The 12,888-nt window shown below is 31.8% G+C and overlaps 1 protein-coding gene across 8 annotated transcripts in view; it reads right to left on the bottom strand.

The window, feature by feature from the left end:
- Positions 1-12,888, bottom strand: part of LOC126760678 (platelet binding protein GspB) — a 470,397-nt gene that overhangs the window by 261,020 nt on the left and 196,489 nt on the right. The window lies entirely within an intron of this gene.

The following is a 12,888-nucleotide window of genomic DNA, read 5'->3' as shown; positions in this document are numbered from 1 at the left end:
CTTTTAAAAAGTTCAAACGTAAAGATTTAGACAATTTTATATAGTATTTATACACATTTTATGGAATTTAGTGTCACATATTGTTGTGGCATATGGAAAAAATAATAATTATAAAGGAATTGTTATATTTGATTCTTTTAGTGAAAGCTTATTCAAGGTTTGGAGGCTAATCATTTTTTGAAATATTTCTTGCAAAGCAACTTTCCAAAATGGTGTCCATAACTTGAAAGCTCTGTGTTCTGATCTATGAATTTCTGAAAGCTCAAAGACGGATAAAGCTGGATTTTCACGCTTTTAAGTACATATGTATATTTATAACAGATATTGTGCGTTGTTATATCACATAAAGCTGAGTTATAATCCACTGTCTTTGATTTAGTTTTAAAAAGCTTTCAAAGGAAAGCTTTATAATCTAAAACGTTTTGAACTAACTTATAGTTGTATCATCTGAATTATCATTTCTCATAGAAGGTGTCTCGAATTTCATTTGTCACTTCAATCTAATCGATATGCCAAAAGATTTGCTTAGCTTATTTTATAGGGAACTAAGACCTTTATAAGCTTCGTCATAACCAGTTCTTATCCCTTGATAAATTATAAATAGTAATAAGATTAAACAATTTAAATTATTATATTTGCAGAACCTTCATTACAATCGGCAGCCACCACAATCCTTTATAATTAAATTGATTTTATTAGCATGACTTAAGCCTGGACATAATAATCAGCTTTAGCAATACAAAATTGGTTAGTTCAGACTTTTACGATTTATTTAACCCAGTAATATCTCAACGTATGTATTTACGTATAAACGCACCCTAACAACGAGAAATATTTATAAGCATGCACAGAGCAAATTGACCCAACCAATTAGCGTCGGACTAAACCCAATAATTACGTTAATTACCTCACCGACAGAGGTGACTAATTATATTACAACAACAGCAGCAAACAAACTGCAACTACAACAACAACTATAAATAAAGTGTAGAAGAATTATCACAGCGATAAATAAGCGACCATTCGAAGCAACAACAAAAATAATAAATAAATAAATAAGTGTTAAAGACTTTAGAAGAACCTGGACTAAAAACGGGCTGGGTCAGATTACAAGGCGCAGAAGTGCCGCCTTTAGTCAACGCCTGTGCGGGCGGTCCGTTGGCGCGCTAGTCACTCGACGCTTGGCATTATGAGGCAATGGATGAATTGAGGCGTGGCCACTCTGATTATTTAGCCCACTGGAGTGAAAAATAAACAGCGCTGAATGCCTGCGAAATGCCGACAAATAACAAATGCAATAAGCGCAATAAATTTTTGCTGCATGTTCGGCAAACAATGTCATTATGTGGCGCTCTACTTTACGCCAACGCGCACGCTTTGCTTAATTTTATTAGATTTTACTTTAGTTTTGCCATTTTCTAGGTTGAATGAGTGGATTTTATTGTAAGATTTTTATGGTTTTGGTTTCCATGCCTGGAAAATTTTCACAGCGCGCTGAGCGCCTTTGAGGACTTGCCACACCTTTTGCGCCGCCCACTTTCTCACACACATTTTTTTTGTGTGAAAGTCAACAATAAATGTGAAGGTAGAAAGCAGCATGAGAGTGGCAACAAATAAGGAATTAGTAAGAAGGCAGTATATCGCAATGGCAATGAAATGCAACTCTGTATCTCAATATCTTTTCATAAGAGTAAAGAGAGGTTTGAATATAAGTTTTTTTAATGTTTTTTTTTTTTGTTACCAAAATAATGATGCTTTTCGGGAGTTACATCAGGCGAAATGTTCAATATTCTGTCGACATAATAGCTAACAGAGTCGGTAATTCGAGCAACCAAGAGTCAGTTTCGCACCACGTTTACTCTATTAGATAAAAGGAATCCTCAGAGACGACGTACAGTGCACACCGAAGACGCCATTGCTGATGTGAAGTAGAATATCGAAGAAGACCCGAATGAGTCTATTCGTCATCGCGCGCAACAATTAGAGCTGTACCCATCCACTCTATGGAAGATTTTGCTGAAGCTGGGGCTTACAAAATTCAACTCGTTTAAGGATTGAAGTCGAACAATCATCGCGCGCTTCGCACGTTCGCTGAGTGGACCCAAAACGAGATGTTCCGATTCCGGTTTTCACAACAAATTTTTCATCAGCAATGAAACTTTCTTTTGGCCAACGTTATAGTTCTAGTTTTATTCGTCGCATCGGGTCATGCTATACCTTTTTGGAAAGCTCATTCATCACGCGCTAACACGTGTTTGATTGATTGTCGTTTGTTTTAAGTCGCTCGTGAGTTATGGCGTCGCAAACATGGAGCAAAATGAAGCGAAAATACGGCATATTTTACAGTACTACTATGATAAAGGCAAAAATGCATCTCAAGCCGCCAATAAAATTTGTGCAGTTTATGGACCCGATACAGTTTCCATTTTCACCGCACAACGATGGTTTCAACGTTTTCGTTCTGGTGTAGAGGTGGTCGAAGATGCGCCACGCTCCGGAAGGCCTATCGTCGAATATTGCGATAAAATCGCTGAATTGGTCGAAAAAGACCGGTATAGAAGCAGCCGTAGCATCGGGCAAGAGCTGGGCATGAGTCATCAAAAATTCATTTCAATTTCAATAAAAAATAAAAATTCAATAAAAATACCGCAAGACTTTTTTTAAAACCATTATCTTCAAAAAGTCGCTTTTAGGTGTTTCTCATGAGCAATGGGAAACATTGGTCCACATTTCTTCACAAATGAAGCCGGCCTTATTTTTACACTCAATGAGGAACGCTATAGAGTAAAGAATCATGACTTTTTCGACCCTGAATGGGGGAATATTGGTGTCCACCACCTGTGGTTGCAAGAAAAGAGCGCTACATGCCATTAAGCCAAAGAAACAACCAATTTACGGAAGGAAATTTTTTTCTGCTCGCTTCGTTGGTCTGTCTTACCTACAAGATCGTACGATTTAACAACGCTAGTCTATTTTTTGCGGGGGTTATGTGAAGTCGCTCGCCTACGCAGATAAGTCTGAGACGTTTGACGCCTTGGAAGAGAAAATTCGGCGTGTTATTGAGGACATATGGTCCCAGTTGTTGTGAAAAGTGGTCGAAAATTGACTTTCGATTGGAATTTATACGGGTGAGGCAAGTCACTGGGCGATTATGTAACAAATTGCAAATGTTATCTGTATAATAAAGCTACATTATTGGCTATAACATAATTATAAGCGTTTTATTTCCTCTTGAAAGCTCAATGTCGAAAAAAAAAACATTATATATGGTCACCTAAAATGCAAAATAACGTAAAATCACTTTTTATAAATTTACGGGCGAAGGAAAATCGATATAATAGAAACTACTCAAATTGAAAAAAATTGAGTTTTGGTTATAAAATCCTTATATATTGGTTATCATACACTCACATTGAAGCAATATTTTAGTTATAAAATGGTTATATATTGGTTATGTACTGGTTATTATACGATGAAAACGATTTTAGACTTTTTTTTATGATTTGTTTTGCATTTTAGGTGACGATGTGTAAATATATACTAATGTCACATGTGTATGTGTATGTGTATTATATTCCTTGTCACACTAAACTTTACATTGAAAAGCTTTTCAGCTACTGCAAAAAACTACCGTTAGCTGTAAGATGTGTAGGCTTGCAATCGGCATAATAAATAACACATACACACACACATAAATATATATGAAAGTATGTACATATATAAACAAATTTGAACAGAATTTGTGTAACATTTCCTTTTTTCCGAACTTCATACAAATCAGTCGCTTAAAAAATCGTGGGAAATTCGCAGCAGCTTTTGATCTTGTCTGTCGGCGCATGTGCGCGTATAATAACGGCACGATAGAGTCGACTACCCGCATTCGCGTAGACGCTTCGTATGCACACACACACGCATACATATACATTACATGTACATATGTATGTAAGTGTGTATGCATGCTGCCGATGATGTTGATCTTGACGATAATGATGAATGCAAAGCATTGCAAATGAAGTACTGCACCGGAGCTGAGAACTAACTTGACTTGCAGTGCCCGGCATGCGCCGCGCCGCGCCGCGGAACTAAACCGCGTTGGAACACTTCAAAGCAACGCGTCGCAAATCGCTCACGCGGCCAACAACAGGCAACACCATGCGAAAGTAGCGGTTCACGTTGTTGCAGTTGCTGCTCTTCTACGTGTATTTGTTGCTAACGAACAAGGTGTGGGCCGCTGGAGAAAAATTAACAAAAAAAAAGCGAAAAAAATGCAACGCGATTCGTTGTTAATACATTAGAATAGAAATGAATGCAACAACACAGTGAGAACACGGCAGCGGCGGCGAGGTAGGGAGTACTGGCGTGCTATTGGAAACGAGGAGCGGCTGAAGGGTGTGTTGGCTTTGTTGCGGCGCATAAAATGCAAATTTGATGCGATACGCTGCATTAAACATTTGCACTGCTTTGATTTTTTCGCTTTTTAGTGCTTAAATTTTACTCATTTTTTGTTGTTACTTCTTTAGTTTGAAGTAAATTGGTATATGTATGTGTATGTATTTGAATAGATGTATAGAAGTGTATCGGCTTATAATTTAAGAACTGTATCAAGCGGTACTTAGAAGTTAGTAGCATTCAAACCGCAAGAATTGGATTTCTATTTATGATTAATTTAATTATGATAAAAATGCTAAAAAATAAATAACAGAAATTTCTGTGAGATAAAAAAAGTTTATTGGATGAAATTTTATTTTGTTAAATTTATAAAGTTTTTTGGAAAAACATCAACTTTAGCTGCACCGACCTTTCACAGGTACATTTTTTATAGCATAAACGTCATACAAAGTTCAGTTTGTATGACAGCTATATGCTATAGCCATCTGAACCGAACAATTTATTTCTGAGATTGTACTGTTAAGTTAGATAATGAATTCATGTCAAATTTCGTGGAGATATCTCATCAAATAAAAAAGTTTTCATACAAGAGTTTGAGTTTGATCGTTAATTTTGTATGACAGCTATACGCTATAGCAGTCCGATCTGTACAATTTCTTGTGAGATTGTAGCGTTTTCTCGCATAATAAGTTGTGCCAAAATTTCGTGAAGATATCTTATCAAATGAGAAAGTTTTCTGTACAAGAACTTTAGTTTGATCGACCAGTTTGTATGACAGCTATATGATATAGTGGTGCGATCTGAACAATTTCTTTGAAGATTATACTGCTGTTTTAGGTAAGAATGTGTGCCAATTTTAGTGAGGATATCTCATCAAACATAAAAGTTTTTCATACAAGGACTTGAGTTTGAACGATAATTTTGTATGACAGCTATACGCTATAGTAGTCCGATCTAAACAATTTCTTGAGAGATTGTAGCGCTACCTTGGATAATAATTTATGAGTGTTATTTCGTGAAGTTACCTTTTCAAATAAAAAAGTTTTCTAAACAAGGACTAGATTTCGATCGGCCAGTTTGTATGGCAGCTAAACGCTTTAGTGGTCCAATATCGATGATTCCGATAAAGAAGCAGTTTCTTAGGAAGAAAATGACGTGTGCAGCCTTTTAGATCGATGTCTTAAAAACTGAGACACCAGTTATACATAAATGTTATATCATTAAAATATACAAAATATATTTTCTTACTACCAGGGGTTATATAATAATATAGACAATTAAGTTGGTATTACATTGATCTACCGAGGTCACCAATTGACAAGAGATGGTAAGTTTAAAAAATAAATTTTGGCATGAGAAAACTTCTATCACACTATTAGTTTATATGTAACTCTCTGGCGAAGGAAAAAGAATCTCGTTCATACAGGTACAGCTATTGAAAATGTCTACCGAAAACATCGATTAGATGAAATTTTAGCGGAAATCGCTATTACGTCATCTTAAGTCTACAACCACAAAAAAGTAATACAATTTTCATCGATACATCCCTGAGACGAAACAAGTTATATAATTTTCATGGATGCATCCCTTCGACGAAAAGTTATACAATAACCCTTTACTAACCGAATTTCTTCAGCAAACACTTCAGTACAGCAATTCCTTTAAAATACCGCAACTACTCATTCGTTGTTGCCGCTAGTGATGCCTTGAACTTCACTATTTCCCAGCATTTGTGTACTTGTTGTATTAGCATGAAGATAAGACATATTTGCAGCTGCAAATTGCATTACTATAAATGATTTTTTCCTTCAGTTTCCTATGCAAGTACCTTTTTAAGTATGTATGGGTGTATGTACATATGTATGTATGATCGCCTGTCGATTGCTTTCGATGCTGCTAGAAGAAATATGTAAATTGCATGCAAGTTGCACTCGGCGACGACGACAACGACGACGACGAGTTAGCGAGCGACAAAAAAACACCTAAGACAGTTACACGAAAGAAGGCAGTAAACGAGAAACTAAAGAATTGCAAATAGCAGAAAAAATAAAATAATAAATTAGCAATAGTAACAAGAATAAAAGCCATGATATAAACAATTACACCACAAATTGCTGCATTCGTTGCTTGTTTTGTTTGTGTTGTTGTTGTTTTTGTTTTTGTTTTGCTTTTCTATTAGTTTATGTGTGAGTAATTTTTATTCGCTACGTGACCGCTCTGATTGAGATACTCATTTGATGGTTGTTGTTCTTGTTGGAATTGTTGTTTTTGTAATCGCTGTTGTTGTTAGCGGTATATACATGCAATTTGGTTTGTTGTTGTTGGCGTGCTGCTTGCATACACTATATTTTTAAATATCCCAAACAAATGCTTTGAAGAAAATAAAATGAAACAATTTTGTGTAAAAAATACAATAAAAAGCAAAAGTTTGTTGAGAGTAAAAAAAAAATAGATAAAAATATAAAAAAAATTATAAAAAAAATTATTATAAAAAAAATTAAAAAAAAATATAAAAATAAAAACTGTAAAAAAATGGAATTTGTCGAAACACCTGCAGATTTTGGTTTAAGGAAATGATTTTTATTTTTATTGATTTCGGAGTTTTTTTGAACGAAAGTAAAACAGACACAGTTTGAAGCAAATATCCAACTATTTGTAAAAAAAAAATGAAGTTAAAATATTAGAAATTTTAGTTTTACCAGTTTTGACAGAGAAGAACCAAATTTTGGCAATTAAAAGTTATGCCATAAGTAACTGAGGCGCAGCTGTGTTTTGGAAAAAAAATCTGATAAAAGCAGATAAGTAGCAATTAGTATTTATGAAAATATTTATAACTCAGCTTTTACATTTGTTTTAAGTCAAAAAATGCATGAGAAATACACTCAAGATCAAATTTGATTCGGACTTGTCCATTTGCACTTGTCGCGTCGTAAACAAAGAGCTGCCAAACAGACACATTAATTGCCATATAAAATCGAACTTCCCATAAATGTATATTGTCAACCAAAATGCAAAATAACGTGTCATCGAAATTGAGTTTTCATTGCTTACGATTCATTACATTTTCGCTTCCGCTGTCAGATATAACCAAAATATAACCAATATAAAACCGTTTTATAACCAAAACTCCAATTTTGTGTCAATATGAGCGGTTTCTATAATATCGTTTTTCCTACGCCTGTAAACTGCAAAGTGGTGTTATGACGATATAGAAATGGAACAGGGTTCTACCAAGCTAGGAAGACATTTTTATCGATTCGGTTTGCGTGGGCAGTCCGGGTCAAATTTGATCTTGAGTGTATGAAAGAATTACCGATTCATAATGAAGTATAGCAGCTGCTATTAAATACAATAATGTATTTATATTAAAAACTCACAAGTTTTACGCAAAATATGACAATATTAAACATTTCATGGTACAGAAATATTAGTTAGTCGAAAAAGTCTTTTCGTATTTCCAATCAAACTTCAATTTATTTTTTTTATATTAATATTTATAATGAACTTTAATGAACCAAATATGTACCATTTTGGTGGACCATTTTTTGCCAATTTTGCGCTAAAGGCATTATTGCACCAGTGTAAAACTTTTTTCTTTTCTCGGCGAAAACTGCGACAAGTAATTTTCACAGGCTTCTCTTGAAGCCAACTTTACTCCATTAACGGAGTTCTGCATTGACCAAAACAAATGGTAATCCGATGGTACAAGGCCAGTGCTATATGGTGTATGCATCAAAACTTCCCAGCCAAGCTCTCCCAGTTTTTGCCAAGTCATCAAAGATGTGTGTGTTCTAGCGTTCTGCTGATGGAAGACGAAGAACTTTCTGTTGATCAGTTCTGGCCGTTTGTTTCGGTTGCTTGTTTCAATCTCATCACTCTTTTGACCAAGCTGGAGCAGCTCATAATGAATGATTCCTTTCCAATCCCACCAAACACTCAAGATAACCTTCGAGGCGTCAATCCTGGTCTTGCGACCATTTGTTGAGCTTCACCACGCTTGGGCCATGATCTCTTTTGCACATTATTGTCGCATTTGATACACTTTTCATCTCCTGTTACCATTCGCTTCTGAAATGGTTCGATTTCATTTCGATCCGTCAAGGAATGTTAATTCGGTTCCCTAAATTTTTCACAGACAATTCATGTGGTACCCAAACTTCAAGCTTCTCTTTGTAGCCAGCCTTTTTTAAATGGTTCAAAACCGTTTGGTAATGAATGTTAAGTTCCTTAGCGATATTATGGCTGCTTATTTGACGGTGCTAGTCAATATTTTCCTTAATTTCATCGACTTTTTTAACGATAGGTCGACGAGGATAGGTCAGAACGAGGTGCATCTTTCACATTGAAATTTCCAGTACGGAAGCGAGCGAACCATTGTTGTGCTATACTTGTACAAACTGATACAGCAATAACTTCTACCTTAATTTTTATCAAAGGAACGAAGCTACAATTCCCTTAACAAGTGAATTTTTTTAGTATAAAAGTGTTGAAAAAGATCATAATTTTGACTTTTATCGGTCAGTTTATATGAAATTATCATACTTGTTAATACAATTTTTTTCTAAAATTATTGGGTTTATCTTGAACAAATCATAAGATTTTTGAAGATATCATACAAAACCTAAAACAAGATTTTTTACAAAGGAATGAGCTGGATCGGTCAGTTTGTATGGCAGATATATACTATGGTGGTCTGATCTGAACAATTTCTTCGGTGATTGTACGATTGTCTTAGAAAATTATGTTATCCAAAATTTCGTGAAGATATCATGCCAAACGAAAAAGTTGTATACACAAGGATTTGAGTTGTATGGCAAATATATGCTATACTTGTATTGTTCCGATAACGCCGGATCCGACAAATGAGTGCCTTCTTTAGGAGAAAACAACGATCAGATCGATATCTAAAGAACTGAGGGAAACACCAAACGAGGTCATACGACTTCTTGAATCTACTGCTGAAGGGAATAATTCGAGCTGCAGAGCTGAATCAAGAAGGTAGTACGCCTTTGTAGAGACATGCGAATAGACGGACATGGCTTAGACAACTTTAAATATATCAGCTATTTATAAAATGTTTATATATATACCTACTCAAATAATATTTCCACTTTAAAATATATTTAATCTAAGGGAATATAGAAAAGAAATAAGCACTCTTACGGCAAAAGCTTTGAAAAAAACGTACTTGTAGTTATGTACGTATGTATGTATGTGCGTATTTATGTACATATGTGTGCATTATGAAAGCATTTTAATCGCATTTCGCTTATCAATTGCATTTAACTATGCGTTTGTGGGCAACGAGTGCTGGGGCCCCTACCCCAACCGGCAACTGATTTCAATTTTTTTATTTCATTTGACATTTTACAAGCCAACAACAAGCAAACAAGCAGATAACGCAAATGTGATAAGCGCTGAAAGTGGAGGAAATAAATTTAGAAAAAAATTGCAAAAAAAGAAAAAGTCAAAAGCAAAAATGAAACGGCTGATAACGGCAAATGTGCAGCGGAGTACGCAATAATTTTTAGGGCCCTTACGTAAACAAATAGAGGGAATATTGCACATGTAGGTATGTGTGTATGTGCAAACAAGCACTTACATATGTAGATTAGAAATATATTTATTTTTTTCACTTTTTTACAAATGTTTATTTTTTGTTGTTGTTTTTTTGTGTTTCCTTTGCAAAGCTAGCAACAGCTCACTCGAAACGATTGTAAGAGCCAAAAGCAAAGGCGAGTGGTATGCGATAAAGGAAATAATCAAGTCATCTTACCCGACATAATGTCTGCTCTGGCAAAAAGCGCATAAGTTGATATGTGTAAATATTGTATGTACATACTTACATGTATATATACATACATACATACATATATTGGTTTATATGCAAATGTCACTTAGGCACGCGGTTTTTGACAAACATTTGTGCATAATTTCTCATTTCATTTTTGTATCAACCCACACACATACACATAGTACATATAACTCAACATTCATGACTTTTTCATCTCTGTGAAATACATGTCAGAAACAAATTTTATAGCTTGTCATTAGCGTCGCTTGTGGTGAGTGTAGCAGAAAACAATGTTACGTACAAATTATTTGAAGAAAATTTAAAAAAATTAATCATAATAAAAAAATTAAAAAAAAAAATTAAAATTTAAAAGAAATATTAAAAATAAAAATTGTACAACTACAACAAAAAAAATTAAAAAAACATAAATAATTTATAGCAATAATAAAAAAAAATCATTGTAAAAAAATGAAAAAATTTAAAAGAAAAATTGTATAACTATAAAAAATTTAAATTAAAATATTAAAAAAAAATTGTAAAAAACAAAAAAACAAGTTCTAAAATTATAATAAAAACATGAAAAATTGTAAAAAATTAAAAAAAAATTAAAAGAAATTGTAAAGAACCAAAAAACAAGTTCTAAAATTATAATAAAAAAAATAAAATATTTTAAAAGAAAAATTAAAAAAAAAATTACAATTAAAAATGTATTAAAAAAATAGTAAACTACTTATAGCAATAAAAAAAAAAATTTGTAAAATCATAATAAAAACAATTAAAAAATCAAAAAAATAGTTAAAGATTTAAAAGAAAAATAACACAACTTAATAAAAACTGTAATAAATAAATTTAAAAATTGTAAGCAATTTATAGCAGTAATTAAAAAAAATTAAATCATAATAAAAAACTTAAAAAAAATTAAAAGGAAAATTAGAAAAAATTTACAACTGCAACAAAAAAATTTAATTTAAAAAAATTAGTAAAAAAATTAACAGAAAAATTGCACAACTTTAACATAAAAAAATTAAAAATAGTACAAAATTTATAACAGTAATTAAAAAAAACACATAATAAAATCATAATCAAAAACTAAAAAAAATTTAAATTTAAAACAAAAATTAAAAAAAAAATTGCAACTACACCAAAAAAATTAAAAAAATAGTAAACAATTTATAGCAATAATTATAATAAATAACTACAAGAGTCTAAAAAATTAAAAAAAAAAGAAAAATATTAGCAAAATCAAATTAAAAACAAATTACGATTGCACGCGCCGCATTTGAACACCAGCAAACGCATAAAGAAACATAAGAGGAATTTGAAAAAATCTGAATACAAAAGAAAGCAAAATAACGTGGGCAAGCAGGCGATAAAAATATTTTATAGACAGTGCGCCGTCAGTGCAGTTGTATACGAATTTTTCTTTTTAATAATTTATATCATCATTTTCAAATAGCCTGTGAGTGGCAGAGATGTAATAAAGACCAGAGAGCACCAATAGAAATATTTTGCATTAATTTTACAACAAAATTATAATGCAATTAAAAAAGAGAAATTACAATATAAATTTAATAAAATATAATTTAAAAAAAAATAATTCCAAAATCAATAAAAAAAAAATTAAAAATAGAATTTTTTAATTTAAGAAATTAGTTTTGTTTTCATTTTTATTTAACTTATTAATTATATTTGATTTATTCGTTATTTTATTTTTCTTTAACTAAAAACATAATATAAATAAAAATATGATTAAAAAATAATTTTAATTTAATTAATAAAAAATTATAATGTTTTTATTATAGATAATTTAATATAATATTTTTTTTTAATTTTTGGTTGTATTTATATTATTTTTAATTAATATATTATATTTTTTTATAAAATCACTTAACTCACATTTTTTCTTATTAATAATGATATGGAAAGATATATTTGCTAGTTTTATGCGTTTAAAAATGTTTCTCAGCTTAGTCGACTTAATTAATTAGTTTAATATAATGTAATTATTTGCTCTCATATTTCTTTCCTCTTTGTATTTTTTTCAAGATAATATTTAAACGCTTTTTTTTCAAATAGATGGTCTATGCGCTAATTGCCTTAGGTGCCAAAAAACTCAACAAAGTTGCTTATACACGTAGTAATTATGAAAGATGTCAGTGCGTATGAGTGATATTTAAAGGGGTTTAAGCTGTTTAATTTTGTAATGTGACACTTAAGAATATTAAATTCATTTAACTGAATTATGTCTTCGAAATTATTGTTTCGAATAAGTTTAATTAATTAAATTTAAATTTTACATAATTAATTAATTTAATTTAATTTCTATGCTTTCATATACGAAAAGCTATTATATAAATTTGTAATTAAAATTTAATTATTATATTAATATTAAAAAAATTTAATTTTTTGATTTTTTCGGAAGAAAATTTATTGAAAAACAAAAAAAAAACGTTGAATATAGTTGCTCCGAAGCTGTAATTAAAATAAAAAAGTGAACCAATTCTTTACTGAAAGGTTTTGCTTCTTTGGCAAATAATTTGTACCAAATTTCATGAAGATATCTCGTAAAATCAGAAGGTTTTCCGTTTAAGCACTCCGATCGAGTTTGTAGGTTTTCCGTTATAAGCACTTGAAAGAAAAAGACGTGCGTAAAATCTCAGATCGATAGCTCAAAAACTGAGGGGCTAGTCAGCCTATATAGTATA

The sequence above is a fragment of the Bactrocera neohumeralis genome, chromosome 5, assembly GCF_024586455.1.
Source record: "Bactrocera neohumeralis isolate Rockhampton chromosome 5, APGP_CSIRO_Bneo_wtdbg2-racon-allhic-juicebox.fasta_v2, whole genome shotgun sequence".
NCBI classification, from domain to species: Eukaryota; Metazoa; Arthropoda; class Insecta; order Diptera; family Tephritidae; genus Bactrocera; species Bactrocera neohumeralis.
This window is presented reverse-complemented; position numbering and strand designations above follow the sequence as displayed.